This window comes from Penaeus chinensis, chromosome 28 (assembly GCF_019202785.1).
Source record: "Penaeus chinensis breed Huanghai No. 1 chromosome 28, ASM1920278v2, whole genome shotgun sequence".
NCBI lineage: Eukaryota > Metazoa > Arthropoda > Malacostraca > Decapoda > Penaeidae > Penaeus > Penaeus chinensis.
In genome coordinates, this window is record NC_061846.1 from 13,185,065 (window position 1) to 13,204,265 (window position 19,201).

A 19,201-nucleotide genomic window follows, 5' to 3' on the forward strand; every position below is an offset into this window, starting at 1 on the left:
AAAGTGTCGTGCCACGTCACAAGTACGCCCGTACGAAACCGCACGCGGGAGGAGTGAGGCGATAGGAGTGAAGAGAGGCGTGAGGCGTGAGGCGAGAGGCGTGAGGCGTGAGGCGTGAGGCGAGAGGCGAGAGGCGAGAGGCGAGAGGCGAGTGAAGAGAGGCGTGAGGCGTGAAGCGTGAGGCGAGAGGCGAGAGGCGAGATCAGCAAGATTAAGAAAAGTGAAGCTGAAGAGAGAAACACTCGGACGTTACGTGAGATATGTGAAAAGTGTGAACATTGCAAACAATTATTGGTCACAAAGTGAAATATAATAGGGGTGATTATAACATGTCATTAATTATTTTGTTGATTTATACATTTTTCTGCATTTTTATATTTTTATCTTTATCATTTGTTTTTATATTGTGTGTGTGAGAAAATAAATCTGGATAATAATAGTGTCTCCTTTAAGACCAATTGTTAAAACTGAGCAACGAAGTAGAGGTGATCCGCAAAAGGTTGTATTGGTGGAGGGCCCAGGCCAGTAATTAGGATCGAATTTGCAACCTTTACACACACACATATATATATATATATATATATATATATATATATATATGGCTGCCGCGATAGTCCAGTGGTTAGAGCACTGGACTCCGACTGCGATCTCTTGGCGTGAAAACGACATATCGCCTTAAGAGGGCAAACGCAGGTGTCGTAGGGGAAGAGAGATGGTGAATTCTTCAATCACCCGAAGGAAGGCAACGGATAACCACCTTCGTACAACCATGAAGTTAAACATGGTCACCAACGTCAGGCTCTCATACGGCACAGAAAGAAAGAAAAAAATATATATGTATATAATCATATTTATAGATATAATCATATTATCTATTTATATATATATAATATCATATCATATTATACATTATATATATAATCATATTATATATATATATACATATATATATCATATTTTATATAAATATATATACATATACATATCATATTATATATACATATATATACATATATATCATATTTTATATACATATATATACATATATATATATATATCATATTTTATATACATATATATATCATATTTTATATACATATATATACATATATATATATCATATTTTATATACATACATATATATATATATATATATGTTGTGGAATAGCGAGGCAAGCCAGTTAGCACCGTAAACCTACGAATGTAGGTTTGGGATAAAGTAACATCATTGTATATGTGCTGGAGTCATTAAAAAATAGTAAAACGTAAGTTTGATTATCTGTATACGAAATAAAAAAAATAATAGAATAACATCGAATGGCAACCTATGTGCAGTCAAAATAAAAAATAAACATTAAAAAGTAAAGAGCAACGCAATTATAAACCAAGAGATTGCGCTGACGGAGGATACATATCATCATCATCACTTTCATCCACGGGGATCCCTCATGGCGAACCTCCAGACAGACCCTCGGCCCATCTCTAGCTCCTTGCGACAGGTATGGTCGAGTTGCCCAAGCCAGGTCATGGCTTGGGCCTCCACCCAGGATTGTCTTGCAAAGAGACAACTTGATGGGCAGGGTGATCCATAGGGCAACGAGTTAGGTCCCCATATAGCTTGAGTTGGCGATCCCGGATTATGCGAGGTCCCATGCCAATCTCACGGTTTAGCCGTCAGTTGGACACATGGTCTTACCAACTGTACCTCATGATCCGGCGTAGGGACTTGTTACAAAAGGCATCAAGACGAGACTTGATAGCATCTAGGTTTTGCTTTCATACAGCAACGATAGCGGTATCAAAGCCTTGAAGATATGTAACTTGGCAATTCTGCATAGATACCGACATCTCTCAAAGCTCATGTCGATCGAGTTACTCCTGCTACCAGACCAATCTGTCTACTGACTTCTTAGTCTGACAGCCCAGAGACATAGACTAAGCTAACAGATCCCCAAAATCCTAAATCTATTCTTGGTCCAGGAGGCCTCTAGTCCCAAAGGCTTCACCTCATTGCTGAATGCATCAAGACCCGCCACCAGTGATTCCAGACACTTAGATAGGATAGCAACATCGTTGGCAAAGTCGAGGTTGGTGACCTTGATATTGCCCAGTGTTGCTGCACATTGACTTTAGGTAGTAGCTCTGCCCATCAATTATTTGATGTGATGATAGATATGTTTTGTTCATATTCGCCATCTAAGTTATGATGAGAGTAAAATAATGCAAAACAATTATTTTATTCTATAGGTAAAAGACAATTAAAAATATAAATACATAGACAAAACAATGCATTGAAATGCATACTCCAAATATTCGGTTCATTAGCCTCGTTCCTCGAATATTGTAATTAGATCGTCATATAGCAACACTAGCCATGGGAGGGGCTGACAAGATATATATATATATATATATATATATATATATGATTTTAATCCTGGTGTTTAAAATGTAATGGTAATTGTGTGTGAAAAAGCGTCCGTAGCGAAGAACATACTACTGAAGCTGAATTCGCGGTTAGCGATTATATTTTGAATAAATAAACTTTAAAATACAATGGAAAAGTTTGTTCTATAATAGCAGCACTGCAGAGTAATATTTATTGTGTTACATATTCCCTTCCTTGTATGCATACTAATCCGCATATAACGACTTTTTAGGGTAATAAACAATTTGTTCTTGAACATATATTCTGCATATTGCGTGTAATGTAGATGTATTTTGAAATAAACGAAGTCCACAGAGACTTGTTTCATGAATATCTCGCAGCCCAAGAAATTAATTAATTCCAGTACTAAGAAGATGGAAGGGATATGCAGACAGTAGTGATTGGAAGTAACAGTAGTAATTAATAATTAAAGAATTTCAGCATTTAAATTAATGGAATGATGGAGTATTACAGTAACTACATTTCAATCCTGTAGTTATTGTGTCCTGAGTCATACTCCTGTCGCACTTGGAGTAAGAAACGAAGAAGAAATACTGTACTTTTACAGGAAGAGTTTGCTATGGTACTTAATGTTATGATTATTAACGTGATTTTATAGATTACAAACCATTTTAGGAATAGGGATTTAAATCATAATCATCTTCATCACATTATTATTGTTATGATGATGGTAATGATCATAATAATAATGATGATAATGGTAATAATGATAATAACAATAACAGTAGTAGTAATTATATTTATAAATATTATTATTACCATTTTCATTTTATTGATATCAACGGTGCTAATGGCTACTTTCAAATGGCGGTGTACAAGTTTTTTTTTTCCATGTTATTTAACATGTTGACACTGAACCAGGCATAACGCCCGTTTACAAGTTGAAACACTTCAGGTTTTGAAAAAATCTAAAAAATGAAAACGAGTGCGGCTCGTTTGTTAATACAAGTAGATAAAATCCCTTTCGGCTGGGCTCTCGGATTGATGAGTATTTGGCATGGAGTACGGTATAGTATTTCGTAATGCAAATATTTCGTGTGTGTTTTCATAGAAATTAACCTAACCGCCCCGGATTTATGTTCAATCCCCTGTAGTATTTTATGAATGTTGTCACATACAGATGACTCCACATGTGCTCAGCCGGCTAAGAGTCCATCAGTAGGCCCTAGTGACCGATCCTGATTTCCCCACTCCTTGAATTGGCGGGAAAATGTGTTTTTCTTTGTATTACAATTGACAACAATAACGACTGCACTCCGCTGGTTGATAGCCAAGAAATCCAACAAACAAACAAACAACAAACAACAGACTGCACTCGTGTACGAGACTTTGACCAGCTCGGACCTCTCTCTTTTCAGACGCAGCAGCAATAGACCCAAGCCTTGTGCCACAGGAGCTACCCTGGTGTCCGGGGCCTCTCGTCTCGCTCGGCGCTATTGCTTCTGAGTTTTTTAACGTAATTTACGTAGAGTAAATCTGATTTTTTCAGCATTTTGTGCTTTGCCTGCACCTTCAGTGCATTGATTTTGCAGGTCACACGAGACTACAGTAGGCGTAGTCAGCACCCCACCTCAGACCCGCAGCTCTCTTCTACACCAGGGCAGCCCTTACGGGCTTTGACCCCTGGGTAGGGAGGCCCAGTAGTCTGGGGCGTCCTTTGGGCGCACTTTTTCTTTATTCTAAATTCTCTTCCTCTCTTCATGTGACTTCCCTGAGCCTACCGGAGTACCCTTGTGGGCTCCCGTATTCGCTTGGGGGGTGGGCATCGAATTACCGCCCTTCGCACTAGGCAAGTTCGGCGGTAAGGAGGTGTCTTCCACATAACTCGATCCCTCTGTGGTACTGGAGAACGCAACCAGGCTTCCACTGGGGGGGTAGAGGACGGAAACTGCCACACTCTTCTCTTAGCTATTGCTGTTAGGTTGTTCAACGATAGTTAAGGGTTAACTGGTCCCTTCAGGACAACGGGCACGGGCCCAGGGGTCGGACTCGGTCCGATACCCAGCATGATTGATCCCGCGGCTAACAACCCTCCTCCTCCTCAAGGAGGGGGGACGACCCATGACTCGCCTACGACCAATACGACCTTGAACAACGGAACCCCTACTGCTGACAAACGTGAACGACGATTCTTTTCCATCCCTCCACAGAATGCAAGGTATCTGACTGTCAAATGCGTGAATGAAAATCAATCGCTTTTGAATGTGAGCCCCTTCATCATCAAGAAGGTCCTTGATGGTCAAGTGGACGGCGATTTTGATTTTGTCAAGAAATTGCGAGATGGTAGCCTCCTTGTAAAAGTGCAATTCAACTCCTAGATTAAGGACTTGCTTAAACTGACGCAGATTCATGATTTGAAGGTCAACGTAACTATCCCCATTGGCCCCAATACCTGCAAGGGAGTAATCTTTAGCAGGGATTTGAGGACAATGGAGGAGAGTGAAATTCTGGAAAATATGAAGGACCAAAGCGTAGTGGACGTGAACTGCATGACCAAGAAAGACGGGAATGTGCGAACAAAAACCGGATTGTGCTTTTTGACTTTTGCTTCGAGTAAAATTCCTGAGTATGTCACGGTTGGATATGAACGTGTCCAAGTGCGACCTTACATTCAAAAACCTATGCGCTGTAATAGATGCCAAAAATTTGGACACACCTCATTACGATGCAATGATAAGGATACCAATAAATTTACTTGTGGTAAATGTGCTGGAGATCATGACACTGCTGTATGTACTGAGACTTCGCTCAAGTGTGCTAACTGTGGAGGTCCCCATCAATCTGGCTCTGCCGAGTGCAGCAGCTTGAAGAAGGAGACTGAAATATTAGCATACATGAGTGGACATGATGTTAGTTACCGTGAAGCCAAGAGGAAAGTTGAAGGTTTGACCAGCAAACCCAATACTTCCTACGCCTCAGCAGCAACTAACAACACTTCCAGTGCAAACGGCATCAGTCAGGAACTTGCAGCTAAGGATAAAGAAATTGCTGAATTAAAGGAAACGGTCAAGGAATTAATGAGTCAAATCAAAGAATTGAAAGATACAATTCAACAAATTGCTGAATCAACCCAGCAAAAGCAGCAGCATCATAAGGAGGATGATACCAAAACACAGTCTGGATCGCACCTTCTCGTCCAGGCGGCTCCTGCTAGGACTTCGTCTGGTGTTTGGTCTGCTTCTCGAAGCAGATCATCCTCCACCGGGCGTCTCCCTGGCAGCGAGACGCAGGACATGGAGGCTACTGTCTCCAAAAATACCCATGGGAGGCCCCTGGGTAGCGAGGGAGAGGAGGACGAACCTCCCTCCCAGAAAAAGAAAATTAAAACTGGCGGACAAGGCACTTCCAAACCCCATAAAACGTAATCATCGCGTTAACCATTATACAATGGAACTGTCGAAGTATTAGATCTAAAGTAAACGACCTCAGATTATTAGCCTCGTCCTATGCTCCCGATATTATAGTCTTACAAGAAACACACTTAAACAACCTCGTCTGCGACGAGGTCGTATCACTCAGAAACTACCATTTGTGTCGGAAGGATCGTGAGGGTAGGGGTGGAGGCGGAGTCGCCATGTACATCCACCAAAGCCTCCCTTTTACAGAAGTGATTATTGATTCTACTTTGGAGGTTGTCGCATGCAAAGTAAAAATCAATAACACGTATCTGGCTACATGTTCGGTTTATTGTCCCCCTGATAAAGTGGTAATTTATGATGAGCTCTTTGCTCTTCAGGATAGTCTGCCACAAAATAAAGTAATTTTAGGTGATTTTAATGCTCATCATACATTATGGGGTTCCCTGCGGGCGGATGGTAGAGGTGAGCAAGTAGTTAAGCTGATTAACGACTCTGATTTAGTCCTTCTGAACGATGGTAGCCCAACGCGGGTAGACGATAATACCGGGAATTTGAGCTTTATAGACATATCACTGGTCTCATCATCAGTAGCAGCCAAGTGCCTGTGGCACACCATTGACGACTCGTTGGGAAGCGATCATCTTCCTATTTTGATTAAATATTCATGCGACACAGCAAGAACGCCTTCAGCGCCTAAATTTAACATAAAAAGAGCAGACTGGGTCGCCTTCACAAGGAGCGTCAAGCTCGAACTTGTTGGAGAAACCATTGATGATAAAGTAAACAATATTCAGAATTCGATTTTAGAAGCAGCTTTGCTATCCATTCCTAAAACTTCGACAGATAGCGTTAAGCATAGAGTTCCATGGTGGACACCAGATTGCCGCAGGGCGCTGTGCCGACGCAATAAGGCCTACAGGCTTTTCAAAAATAACATCAATTATGAGAACTTTTGCAACTACAAACAAGCAAGAGCTAGGGCTCGTAGAGTAATTAGACAAGCTAAAAGAAACTCCTGGCGTAGCTTTGTCTCTACAATCAATAGTAATACAAAAATATCAGAGGTTTGGTCCACTGTCAAAAAAATTTATAAAAACAAAACATCCTGCAAAATTAAAAACATCATCCACGAGGGAACAAATTTCGATTCACCAAAAGACATTGCTAATGTACTCGCCAGGCAGTTCTCTTATACAAGCAGCTCAGCAAACTACCATCCTGCTTTCCTGCCCACCAAGGAAGCCGCTGAGCTGCAGCCTATTCACTTTGCCACAGGAGATGACTTTGATTATAATAAAGACCTAACAATGAATGAGCTTGTCCGAGCCCTAGAAGCCTGTAGAGGAACATCCCCGGGCCCCGATGAGATTCGATATGAGATGATGAAGCATCTTAATCATGATGACATGATTAAGTTGCTAGAAGTGTACAATGAAATTTGGAAAAGCCACACTTTTCCAAACTCATGGCACTTCGCCCACATCATTCCTGTATTGAAAGGAGGGGGTAATCCCAGAACTGCCATCTCCTACCGACCAATTGCGTTGACAAGTTGCTTATGCAAGGTCATGGAACGAATTGTTAACAGTAGGCTATTGCATTTTTTTAAATAGCAGTAATTTACTAGTTGACGAGCAGTGCGGCTTCCGAAAGGGACGCCAAACTCTCGATCAACTAGTAAAGCTGGACAGTCATATTCAAGAGGCAATTGCCAAAAAAGATTTTTTGATTTCAGTATTTTTAGATATAGAAAAAGCCTACGACATGACATGGCGATATGACCTACTCAGAAAACTTTATGCTTTCGGATTACGTGGAAACTTGCCTTGTTTTATTCAAAATTTCATATCTGACAGAACGTTCTCTGTCAAACTTTTTGCCGACAATGTCACTTTTTCGGACATTGTTGTCCAGGCAAACGGGGTCCCACAAGGAAGTGTCTTGTCGCCAACATTATTTCTATGTATGATTAATGACATCCTACCAGCTCCCCCTCGAAATCTTAAATACTCACTGTACGCCGATGATTGTGCATTGTGGCATTCCAGCAACAATGCAGAGTTCTCGGCAAATCGTATCCAACTCGCATTGGATATGATTCATAACTGGGGCCTCCAGTGGGGTTTTAAGTTTTCCATTAGAAAGAGTATTGGGGTAATTTTTTCACATAGAAAGATACCAAATATCAGACTAACTTTAGATAACCACCCAATACCCATTCAAAATTCTGCTAGATTTCTTGGTCTACTCTTTGATTGTAGACTTAATTGGAAAGACCACATTGGTCAGTTAAAGAATAAATGTCAAAAAGCACTAACTTTATTAAAGTGCATTGCTGGTAATAAATGGGGGGCTGATAGGAAGTCTTTGCTAATGATATATAAAGCCCTGGTTAGGTCTAAAGTAGACTATGGGTCAATCGTGTATGATTCGGCATCGAAAACAAGTTTGAAAGGATTGGATGCTGTGCAGAATGCCTGTTTACGTGTGTGTCTTGGAGCCCTGAAGTGCACTCGGATCGAGCGTCTTGAGGTGGAGTCAGGAGTACCTCCCCTCCGACTCAGACGCGGCCAATTAGCCCTGACCTATGCCGCTAAGGTGGCTCGATACCCGAGCCATCCCAATGGCAATGGAGGCATTAGGCCCTTTGCCACGAGACTCCACGACCTCGTCGAGAAAGTCGGTATAGATCTCTCTACTATTGATACCCTGGTTCAGTCAAACATAGCGCCATGGGAAACACCCAATTTTTCCATCATGGAAGCTTGGCTTCCATCAGCTAAGGCCATGGCGCCGGAGGGTGAGGTACGCCAGCGGTTTAGAGAGATCCTTATTAAACATTTATCCTTTTTTCATATATATACCGACGGCTCCAAGACAAATGAGGGTGTGGGTGCAGGTGTATGGTCGACTGAATGTGAACTAAAGTTTAGACTGCCGAATCATACATCGATCTTTCTTGCTGAACTTTTTGCCATTGACAAAGCTATTGATTTTGCTCTATCGACGACCCACGATAGAATAGTCATTTTTTCCGATTCATTAAGTTCACTTAAAACTATTAAATCCTTAGAAACCACTAAAAATGAATTGCTGGGTAATATCATTTGTAAGTTACACGGTGCCAATAAATCACTCTGGCATCCATGGCAATGAACAGGCTGACAAATTAGCCGGGTCAACTGACGATTTGGACATTACCATAATTCGTACAGATCTCAGGTGTTTTGTGTCTCTTATAAAAGCAAAAATACATCTCCTGTGGCAAAGTGAGTGGACCAACCTCCAACTCACCAACAAAATAAAACCAACCATAGACCTGTGGGACACATCCCACAGGAAAGACAGAAGGGAGGAGGTGGTGTTAGCCCGACTTAGGGTCAACGCCTCAAGAATTACCCACCTCACTCCCTACATAGAAAAGAAATACCCTCCACAATGCCCCCTCTGCAACACAATCCTTACCATAAACCATATCCTGACAGCCTGCAATCAATACAACATACCAAGACAAAAACAAAAAAATTACTTCCAACTCATAAATAAAGATTTTACAATATCAAATTTATTATCTGACAATGAAAAAATAATAAGTAAAGTAATTGCTTTTCTAAGGGAGACAAAACTTTATGACCTTATATAGATTGATAGAATAAATAGGATCCATTGGCCATGTGCCGTTGGTTGATAGCCAAGAAATCCAACAAAAAAAACAACAAAAAAAAACAATAACACTCACACTCGTGTTCGAACTCTTGTAGAGTAAACACCCTGTCTAACGCAGTAGCAACAAACTAATAAGTCTTGTGCCACTTGAGCTACCCTGGAGCCCGGGGCCTCTTGTCTCGCTTGACATTGTTGTTCCTGAGTTTTCTTAACGTAAATTGAAATAAAGTAAAATCCTGTAATTACAGAACCATCATTGTGCTTTGCCAGCACCTTCAGTGCTTTGTATTTGCAGGTGACACGAGGCTACAGTAGTAGTAGTCAGCACCCCACCCCAGACCCGCAGCTCTCTTCTACACCAGGGTAGCCCTTGTGGCTTTGACCCCTGGGTAGGGAGGCCCAGTAGTCTGGGGCGTCATTTGGGCGCACTTTTTCTTTGGTCCTGAAATCTTTTCCTTATAATGTGACTTTCCTGAGCCTACCGGAGTTCCTCGTGAACTCCCGTATTCGCTTGGGGGGTGGGCATTGAATTACCGTCCTTCGCCTAGGCAAGTTCGGCGGTAAGGAAGTGTCCCACACATAACTCGATCCCTCTGTGGTACTGGAGAACGCAACCAGGCTTCCACTGAGGGGGTAGAGGACGAAATACTGATCCACTCTCTTAGCTATTGCAGTTAGGTTGATAACAACAGTTAAGAGGTATTTTGTCCCTTCAGGACTACGACTTTGAGCAGAGGGGTCGGACCTGGTCCGATACCCAGAATGAATGACTCCCCGGCTACCCCTTCTCCTCCTCAAGGAGGGGGGGCGACTCATGACCACTCTCTGACAACGAACAATGGTACCCCCACTAATGACAAGACGAGACGACCAATTTTCAAAATCCCCACCCAGAATGCAAGGTTCGCGAATGTAAAATGCGTGAACGAAAATCAGTCGCTTATGAACGTAAACCCCTTTATCATCAAAAAGGTCCTTGATGGTCAAGTGGACGGCGATTTTGATTTTGTCAAAAAATTGCGAGATGGAAGCCTCCTTGTAAAAGTACAATACAACTCCCAGATTAAGGATTTACTTAAGCTGACGCAAATTCATGATCTTCGAGTTAAAGTAACTATTCCTATTGGCCCAAATACCTGTAAGGGAGTAATCTTTCACAGGGATTTGAGGACGATGGAAGAAAGTGAAATTCTTGAGAGCATGAAGGACCAAGACGTAGTGGACGTTCATTGTATGACCAAGAAGGACGGGAATGTGCGAACGAAAACTGGACTGTGTTTTTTGACCTTTGCTTTGAATAAAATCCCAGAATATGTCAATGTCGGTTATGAACGTGTTCAAGTAAGACCTTATGTCCAAAAGCCAATGCATTGTAATAGATGCCAAAAATTCGGACACACCTCATTAAGATGTATTGACAAAGATTCATCAAAATTTGTTTGCCGGAAATGTGCTGTAGCCCATGACACCATCACATGTACTAGCAAAATTTCTAAATGTGCTAACTGTGAAGGTCCCCATCATTCAGGATCTGCCGAGTGCAGCATCCTGAAGAAGGAGACTGAAACATTGGCATATATGAGAAAGCATGAAGTTAGTTATACTGAAGCTAAGAGGAAAGTGGAAAGTTTGACACACAAACCCGATACTTCCTATGCTGCAGCGGTAACTAGCAACACCCCTAGTGCAAGTGATGTCAGTCAGCAGCTTGCAGCCAAGGATAAGGAAATTGCTGAACTTAAACAAACCGTTAAAGAACTAAACATTAAAGTATATCAACTGACAAAATTGGTCGACCAAATGGCTGCATCAACCCAGCCAAAACATCATAAGGAGGAAGATACCGAATCACAGTCCGGAGCGCACCTTCCCGTCCGGGCTACTCCTGTGAGGACTTCGTCTGGCTCGCGATCGGTTTCTCGAGAGAGGAGCAGGTCGCAGTCTGTCAGTCGTCTCCCTCGCCAGGAGGTGCAGGACATGGAGGCTTCTGTCTCCAAACCATCCCGTGAGAGGTCCCCGGGAAGCGAGGGAGAGGAGGCGCCTCCCTCCCATAAAAAGAAAATAAAAACTGGTGGACAAGGCACTTCCAAACCCCATAAAACGTAATCATCGCGTCAACCATTATACAATGGAACTGTCGAAGTATTAGATCTAAAGTAAATGACCTTAAATTATTAGCCTCGTCCTATGCTCCCGATATTATAGTTCTCCAAGAAACTCATTTGACAAACCTCGTCTCTGACGAGGTCGTATCGCTCAGGAACTACCATTTATGTCGGAAGGATCGTGAGGGTAGGGGTGGAGGCGGAGTCGCCATGTACATCCACCAAAGCCTCCCTTTTACAGAAGTGATTATTGATTCTACTTTGGAGGTTGTCGCATGCAAAGTAAAAATTAATGGCACGTATCTGGCTATATGTTCAGTTTACTGTCTGCCTGATAAAGTGATAATCTATGATGAGCTTTTTGCTCTTCAGGAACGTCTGCCACAAAATAAAGTAATTTTAGGTGATTTTAATGCTCATCATACGTTATGGGGTTCCCTACGGGTGGATGGTAGAGGTGAGCAAGTAGTTAAGCTGATTAACGAGTCTGATTTAGTCCTTCTGAATGATGGTAGTCCCACGCGGGTGGACGATAATACCGGGAATTTGAGCTTTATAGACATATCACTGGTCTCATCATCAGTAGCAGCCAAGTGCCTGTGGCACACCATTGACGACTCGTTGGGAAGCGATCATCTTCCTATCTTGATTAAATATTCATGCGACACAGTGAGAACGCCTTCAGCGCCTAAATTTAACGTAAAAAGAGCAGACTGGGTCGCCTTCACAAGGAGCGTCAAGCTCGAACTTGTTGGAGAAACCATTGATGATAAAGTAAACAATATTCAGAATTCGATTTTAGAAGCAGCTTTGCTATCCATTCCTAAAACTTCGACAGATAGCGTTAAGCATAGAGTTCCATGGTGGACACCAGATTGCCGCAGGGCGCTGTGCCGACGCAATAAGGCCTACAGGCTTTTCCAAAATAACATCACAAATGAGAACTTTTGCAATTACAAACAAGCAAGAGCTAGGGCTCGTAGAGTAATAAGACAAGCAAAAAGAGACTCCTGGCGAAGCTTTGTCTCTACAATAAACAGCAATACCAAAATATCAGAGGTTTGGTCCACAATCAATAAAATCAATAAGAAAAAAACATCCATCAAAATTAAAAACATAATTGAAGAGGGCAAAAATATCGATTCACCTAGAGACATTGCTAATGCACTCGCCAGGCAGTTCTCTCATACTAGCAGCTCAGCAAACTACCATCACGCATTCCTGCCCATCAAGGAAGCGGCTGAGCTGCAACCAATTCACTTTGCCACAGGAGATGACTTTGATTACAATAAAGATCTTACAATGGATGAGCTTGTCCGAGCCCTAGAAGCCTGTAGAGGAACATCCCCAGGCCCCGATGAGATTCGATATGAGATGATGAAGCATCTTAATCATGACGACATGATTAAGTTGCTAGAAGTGTACAATGAAATTTGGAAAAGCCACACTTTTCCAAACTCATGGCACTTCGCCCACATCATTCCCATATTGAAAGGAGGGGGTAATCCCAGATTTGCCATCTCCTACCGCCCAATTGCGTTGACAAGTTGCTTATGCAAGGTCATGGAACGAATTGTTAATAGTAGGCTATTGCACTTTTTAAATTCCAGTAATTTACTAGTTGACGAGCAGTGCGGCTTCCGAAAGGGACGCCAAACTCTCGATCAGCTAGTAAAGCTGGACAGTCATATTCAAGAGGCAATTGCCAAAAAAGATTTTTTGATTTCAGTATTTTTAGATATAGAAAAAGCCTACGACATGACATGGCGATATGGCCTACTCAGAAAACTTTATGCTTTCGGATTACGTGGAAACTTGCCTTGTTTTATTCAAAATTTCATTTCTGACAGAACGTTTTCTGTCAAATTGTTTTCTGACAATGTCACTTTTTCGGACATATTTGTCCAGGCAAACGGGGTCCCACAAGGAAGTGTCTTGTCACCAACATTATTTTTATGTATGATAAATGACATCTTACCAGCTCCTCCTCGGAATCTTAAATACTCACTGTACGCTGATGATTGTGCATTATGGCATTCCAGCAATAATGCAGAATTCTCAGCAAATCGCATCCAATTGGCACTGGATATGATTCATAACTGGGGCCTCCAGTGGGGTTTTAAGTTTTCCATTAGAAAGAGTATTGGGGTAATTTTTTCACATAGGAGGAAGCCGAACATCAGGCTAACTCTAGACAACCACCCAATACCTATTCAAAATTCTGCAAGATTTCTTGGGCTACTTTTTGATAGTAGACTCAATTGGAAAGACCACATTGGTCAGTTAAAGAATAAATGTCAAAGAGCACTAAATTTATTAAAGTGCATTTCTAGTAATAAATGGGGAGCTGATAGACAGTCTTTGCTAATGGTATATAAAGCCCTGATTAGGTCTAAAGTAGACTATGGGTCAATCGTGTATGGTTCGGCATCGAAAACAAGTTTGAAAGGTTTGGATGCTGTGCAGAATGCTTGTTTGCGTGTGTGTCTTGGAGCCCTAAAATGTACTCGGATCGAGCGTCTTGAGGTGGAGTCAGGAGTACCTCCCCTCCGACTCAGACGCGGCCAGTTGGCACTGACCTATGCCGCAAAGGTGGCTCGAGACCCGAGCCACCCTAATGGCAATGGAGGCACTAGGCCCTTTGCCACGAGACTCCACGACCTCGTCGAGAAAGTCGGTATAGATCTCTCTACCATCGATACCCTGGTTAAGTCAAATATAGCGCCATGGGAAACACCCAATTTTTCTATCATGGAAGCCTGGCTTCCATCAGCCAAGGCCATGGCGCCGGAGGGTGAGGTACGCCAGAGGTTCAGAGAGATCATTATTAAACATCTCCCTTTTTTTCATATATATACCGACGGCTCCAAGACAGAGGAGTGTGTAGGTGCGGGTGTATGGTCGACTGAATGTGAACTAAAGTTTAGACTGCCGAATCATACATCGATTTTTCTTGCTGAACTTTTTGCTATTGATAAAGCCATTGACTTTGCACTATCGACGACCCACGATAGAATCGTCATTTTTTCCGATTCGTTAAGTTCACTTAAAGCTATTAAATCCTTAGAAACCACTAAAAATGAATTGCTGGGTAATATCATTCGTAAGTTACACGGTGCCAACAAATCAATCAAACTAATATGGGTACCAGGTCACTCTGGTATCCATGGTAATGAACAGGCTGACAAACTAGCCGGGTCAACTGGCGATCTGGACACTACCATAGTTCGTACAGATCTCAGGTGTTTTGTGTCTCTTATAAAAGCAAAAATACATCTCCTGTGGCAAAGTGAGTGGACCAGCCTCCAACTGACTAACAATGTCAAACCTGAAATAGAACTGTGGGACACAGCCCACAGGAAAATAAGAAGGGAGGAGGTGGTCTTGGCCCGTCTTAGGGTCAATGCCACCAAAATTACACACCTCACTCCCTATATACAAAAAACATTTCCTCCACAGTGCCCTCAATGCACCACCATCCTCTCCATAGACCACCTACTAACAATATGCCCAATTTACTCCAACAATAGACAACCACTCACCAATTATTTAAGAATTAAAAATAAAGATTTCACAACAAAAAATCTTCTATCCAACGATGAAAAAATCATCGGTAAAGTAATCACTTTTCTAAGGGAGACAAAACTTTATGACCTTATATAGATTGATAGAATAAATAGGATCCATTGGCTTAATAACCTTGGCCACATGCCGCTGGTTGATAGCCAAGAAATCCAACAAAGAAAGAAAAGAACTCGTGTTCGAACTCTTGATGAGGCAACACCGTGTTTAAACGCAGCAACAATAAGTAATAAGTCTTGCGCCACTTGAGCTACCCTGGAGCCCGGGGCCTCTTGTCTCGCCTGACATTATTGTTTCTGAGTTCTTAAAGTAATTAAAATAAAGTAAAATACTGTAATTGCAGAACATTTGTGCTTTGCCAGCACCTTCAGTGCTCTTGCTTTGCAGGTGACACGAGGCTACAGTAGTAGTAGTCAGCACCCCACCCCAGACCCGCAGCTCTCTTCTACACCAGGGTAGCCCTTGTGGCTTTGACCCCTGGGTAGGGAGGCCCAGTAGTCTGGGGCGTCATTTGGGCGCACTTTTTCTTTGGTCCTGATTTCTTTTCATCTTAATGTGACTTTCCTGAGCCTACCGGAGTTCCTCGGAACTCCCGTATTCGCTTGGGGGGTGGGCATTGAATTATCGTCCTTCGCCTAGGCAAGTTCGGCGGTAAGGAAGTGTCCCACACATAACTCGATCCCTCTGTGGTACTGGAGAACGCAACCAGGCTTCCACTGAGGGGGTAGAGGACGAAAAACTGCCTTACTCTCTTAGCTATTGCAGTTAGGTTGATAACAAAAGTTAAGAGGTTTTTTGTCCCTTCAGGACTACGATTTTGAGTAAAGGGGTCGGACCTGGTCCGATACCCAGTATGAGTGATACCCCGGCTACCCCTTCTCCTCCTAAAGGAGGAGGGACGACTAAAGACCCTTCTACGACTAATCTGATGACGAACAATGGTAACCCCACTAATGACAAGACGAGACGACCACTTTTCACAATCCCCACCCAGAATGCAAGGTTCGCGAATGTAAAATGCGTGAATGAAAATCAGTCGCTTTTGAACGTGAACCCCTTTATCATCAAAAAGGTCCTTGATGGTCAAGTGGACGGCGACTTTGATTTTGTAAAAAAATTGCGAGATGGAAGCCTCCTTGTTAAAGTACAATACAACTCCCAGATTAAGGATTTACTTAAGCTGACGCAAATTCATGATCTTCGAGTAAGAGTAACTATTCCTATTGGCCCAAATACCTGTAAGGGAGTAATCTTTCACAGGGATTTGAGGACGATGGACGAAAGTGAAATTCTTGAGAGCATGAAGGACCAAGACATAGTGGACGTTCATTGTATGACCAAGAAGGACGGGAATGTGCGAACGAAAACTGGACTGTGTTTTTTGACTTTTGCCTTGAATAAAATCCCTGAATATGTCAACGTCGGTTATGAACGTGTACAAGTAAGACCTTATGTCCAAAAGCCAATGCATTGTAACAGATGCCAAAAATTCGGACACACCTCATTAAGATGTATTGACAAAGATTCTTCTAAATTCACTTGCCGTAAATGTGCTGAAGCCCATGACACCATCACATGTACTAGCAAAATTTCTAAATGTGCTAACTGTGAAGGTCCCCATCATTTAGGATCTGCCGAGTGCAGCATCCTGAAGAAGGAGACTGAAACATTGGCATATATGAGAAAGCATGAAGTTAGTTATACTGAAGCTAAGAGGAAAGTGGAAAGTTTGACACACAAACCTGATACTTCCTATGCTGCAGCGGTAACTAGCAACACCCCTAGTACAAGTGATGTCAGTCAACAGCTTGCAGCTAAGGATAAGGAAATTGCCGAACTCAAACAAACCGTTAAAGAATTAAATATTAAAGTATATCAACTGACAAAATTGGTCGATCAAATGGCTGCATCAACCCAGCCTAAACAACATAAGGAGGATGATACCGAATCACAGTCCGGAGCGCACCTCCCCGTCCGGGCTACTCCTGTGAGGACTTCGTCTGGCTCGCGATCGGTTTCTCGAGAGAGAAGCAGGTCGCAGTCTGTCAGTCGTCTCCCTCGCCAGGAGGCTTCTGTCTCCAAACCATCCCGTGAGAGGTCCCCGGGAAGCGAGGGAGAGGAGGCGCCTCCCTCCCATAAAAAGAAAATAAAAACAGGTGGACAAGGCACTTCCAAACCCCATAAAACGTAATCATCGCGTCAACCATTATACAATGGAACTGTCGAAGTATTAGATCTAAAGTAAATGACCTTAAATTATTAGCCTCGTCCTATGCTCCCGATATTATAGTTCCCCAAGAAACTCATTTGACAAACCTCGTCTCTGACGAGGTCGTATCGCTCAGGAACTACCATTTATGTCGGAAGGATCGTGAGGGTAGGGGTGGAGGCGGAGTCGCCATGTACATCCACCAAAGCCTCCCTTTTACAGAAGTGACTATTGATTCTACTTTGGAGTTTGTCGCATGCAAAGTAAAAATTAATGGCACGTATCTGGCTATATGTTCAGTTTACTGTCCGCCTGATAAAGTGATAATCTATGATGAGCTTTTTGCTCTTCAGGAACGTCTGCCACAAAATAAAGTAATTTTAGGTGATTTTAATGCTCATCATACGTTATGGGGTTCCCTACGGGTGGATGGTAGAGGTGAGCAAGTAGTTAAGTTGATTAACGAGTCTGATTTAGTCCTTCTGAATGATGGTAGTCCCACGCGGGTGGACGATAATACCGGGAATTTGAGCTTTATAGACATATCACTGGTCTCATCATCAGTAGCAGCCAAGTGCCTGTGGCACACCATTGACGACTCGTTGGGAAGCGATCATCTTCCTATCTTGATTAAATATTCATGCGACACAGTGAGAACGCCTTCAGCGCCTAAATTTAACGTAAAAAAAGCAGACTGGGTCGCCTTCACAAGGAGCGTCAAGCTCGAACTTGTTGGAGAAACCATTGATGATAAAGTAAACAATATTCAGAATTCGATTTTAGAAGCAGCTTTGCTATCCATTCCTAAAACTTCGACAGATAGCGTTAAGCATAGAGTTCCATGGTGGACACCAGATTGCCGCAGGGCGCTGTGCCGACGCAATAAGGCCTACAGGCTTTTCCAAAATAACATCACTAATGAGAACTTTTGCAATTACAAACAAGCAAGAGCTAGGGCTCGTAGAGTAATAAGACAAGCAAAAAGAGACTCCTGGCGGAGCTTTGTCTCTACAATAAATAGCAATACCAAAATATCAGAGGTTTGGTCCACTATTAATAAAATAAATAAGAAAAAAACATCATTCAAAATTAACAACATCATAGAAGAGGGTAACAATTTGGATTCACCTAGAGACATCGCTAATGCACTCGCCAGGCAGTTCTCTCATACAAGCAGCTCAGCAAACTACCATCACGCATTCCTGCCCATCAAGGAAGCGGCTGAGCTGCAACCAATTCACTTTGCCACAGGAGATGACTTTGATTACAATAAAGATCTAACAATGGATGAGCTTGTCCGAGCCCTAGAAGCCTGTAGAGGAACATCCCCAGGCCCCGATGAGATTCGATATGAGATGATGAAGCATCTTAATCATGATGACATGATTAAGTTGCTAGAAGTGTACAATGAAATTTGGAAAAGCCACACTTTTCCAAACTCATGGCACTTCGCCCACATCATTCTCATATTAAAAGGAGGGGGTAATCCCAGATTTGCCATCTCCTACCGCCCAATTGCGTTGACAAGTTGCTTATGCAAGGTCATGGAACGAATTGGTAACAGTAGGCTATTGCATTTTTTAAATTCCAGTAATTTACTAGTTGACGAGCAGTGCGGTTTCCGAAAGGGACGCCAAACTCTCGATCAGCTAGTAAAGCTGGACAGTCATATTCAAGAGGCAATTGCCAAAAAAGATTTTTTGATTTCAGTATTTTTAGATATAGAAAAAGCCTACGACATGACATGGCGATATGGCCTACTCAGAAAACTTTATGCTTTCGGATTACGTGGAAACTTGCCTTGTTTTATACAAAATTTCATTTCTGACAGAAT